The sequence below is a fragment of the Mandrillus leucophaeus genome, unplaced genomic scaffold, assembly GCF_000951045.1.
Source record: "Mandrillus leucophaeus isolate KB7577 unplaced genomic scaffold, Mleu.le_1.0 Scaffold1759, whole genome shotgun sequence".
In the NCBI taxonomy this organism is placed as follows: Eukaryota; Metazoa; Chordata; class Mammalia; order Primates; family Cercopithecidae; genus Mandrillus; species Mandrillus leucophaeus.
The window spans coordinates 25,045-27,502 of NW_012101764.1; the positions used below are offsets into that span (position 1 = coordinate 25,045).

A 2,458-nucleotide genomic window follows, 5' to 3' on the forward strand; every position below is an offset into this window, starting at 1 on the left:
TTCACTTCCTTTCACTCCTAAACTAAAACTTGTCTCAGTTTCTTTCTCTGCCTTATGCCCTTTGGTCAAATTCTTTATTCTGAGGAGGCAAGAATTGAGGTTGCTGCAGACCTGGATGGAGCTGCCACTGTTAACAGGCTCACCTCATTTGTATCCACTGCCCTTCATTTTCTGATGTTCATTGTTTTGAAAACTGTCCTTGCATGTATTTTGTCTGGCTGTATTGTTTCAAGCAGGACGTAAGTCGTCTTCTTGTTGCTCCACCTTGACCGCAAGCAGAAGTGCTTTTGTCCGACTTTTACACGTGTACTTTACTCTTCTTTTTCTCATTTCTTGAGATAGAAGCTTACTTAGCTCAGTAATTATTCAATCTTTTTGCCTTCATGTTTTTTTGGAGGAGATAAAACAATTTTATTTTCTATTATGTTATACAAAAATCTAGAAATAGTGGATTTTTACACAAAAACAAATGATAATAAATGACAGTGCAAAAGAAATTATTTAAATTTGCTATTTTTGCCCATGATATTTGGATAATCATTTCAAAGCACATGTGTCTGGCTTCAGAGTACACTGGCTAATGCCTGCCATAATACTACAGCTTTCAGTGTTTGTTTGCTTTCCTGGCTTGACAAAACTTTTGAGGTCTTCAAGAAAAGTAATGTACTCCTGTTGCTCCAGGGCTGTGCTGAGCTCCACCAACTCATCTGCAAAAGTGTTGTCCACGCCTTGGTCCAAAAGGAAATCCACTAGATGGTCGTATAAGTCTCAGTCCAGGGAATCTGTGTTGAGGGTATTATTAGTGTCCTCCATTCAGACTCGCCAGTGGACTGAAAGCTAACTTCTCTGATATGGAAAATGTCACTCTCAGCCTTCTCGTGTCCAACCTTATCCATAGTGACAGTCCAGCACAAGGGCCTTCTTGCCATCATTCTCTATAACTTCAACCACAAAATTGGGAGTTGTTGTCAGTTGAGGCTCCTGTTCTTCAACCTTCTGCCCTAGTGAGAATTCCTTTTCACCATCAAATGTTGGTGGAATGCTGTTTTAATGTTGAAAGTGACAGTAATCTTTTCCCTGGCAACTTTCCACACTAATTTATCTTATGTATCATTCAATTCCAGCTCCCAACCTCCAAACATCTTAGGGAGGGTCTTATGCTTCTAGATTTTCCTTTCCTTCTTAATTTCATCACTTAGGAAATCAACAAAAGGCTTTGTCTCCTTTGGTGCACAGCCACGCTGCAGCAACAGCCATGAGGCTGCAGGAGACGGGAGCGCCCTGCGGACCCTGCACACACTCTGAGCATCCAGAAGTGCTAGGCCCATGGCTCAGGCCCGTGGCTCAGGTACTGCTGCAGGAACTGCAGGAAAGGTGAGTTGGACATCGTGGTGCAGAGACCGGCCATGGCTGAGTGCAGCAGGCCTGGCACATAGTGCAGCAGAGGCGGCATCGCAGAGGGGACTGCAAATACGTGGGGAGGCAAAGGACAACCTGGGCCTAAGCCGCCTTGATAAGTTTCTAATCTTAGGTACTAGGTGAAAGGAACACAGATTGTAAAAACTCCACATACATACATTTATTACTTTTAACACTTTTGGATTTGTATAATTCTTTAAATCCAAATACAAGTAATTCATCATGTGAAATGCTTATAGTTTTTATTTTGTTTGTGTTTTTTGTTTTTGTTTTTGTTTTTTGCATGTGTGCCAACATAGACCTCACCATTTAAAAAGTTTCCTTAGAGGGTTGGCACCAAGATGGCAGAATAGGAAGAGCTCCAGCCTCCAGCTCCCAGCATGAGCGACACAGAAGATGGGTGATTTCTGCATTTCCAACTGAGGTACCAGGATCATCTCACTGGGGTGTGTTGGACAGTGGGTGCAGGACAGTGGGTACAGCCCAGTGAGCGAGAGCCAAAGCAGGGCGAGGCATCGCCTCACCTGGCAAGTGCAAGGGGAAAGGGAATTCCCTTTCCTAGCCAAGGGAAACCATGACACACAACACCTAGAAAATCAGGTCACTCCCACCCTAATGCTGCACTTTACCAACGGTCTTAGCAAATGGCACACCAGGAGATTATATCCTGCGCCTGGCTCAGACGGTTCCACGCCCATGGAGCCTCCCTCATTGCTAGCACAGCAGTCTGTGATCTAACTGCACGGTGGCAGCAAAGCTGGGGGAAGGGTGTCCACCATTGCTGAGGCTTAAGTAGGTAAACAAAGCGGCTGGGAAGCTGGAACTGGGTGGAGCCCACCGCAACTCAAGGACGCCTGCCTGCCTCTGTAGACTCCACCTCTGGGGACAGGGCATAGCCAAACAAAAGGCAGCAGAAACCTCTGCAGATGTAAATGTCCCTGTCTGACAGCTTTGAAGAGAGTAGTGGTTCTCCCATCACGGAGTTTGAGATCTGAGAATGAACAGACTGCCTGCTCAAGTGGGTCCCTGAACCCCAAGT

At 45.4% G+C, this 2,458-nt stretch overlaps 1 pseudogene; it reads right to left on the minus strand.

Moving 5' to 3' along the window:
* Positions 1–537: 537 nt before the first annotated feature.
* LOC105537597 lies at positions 538–1,309 on the minus strand (annotated as a pseudogene).
* Between the last annotated feature and the right edge of the window lie 1,149 nt (positions 1,310–2,458).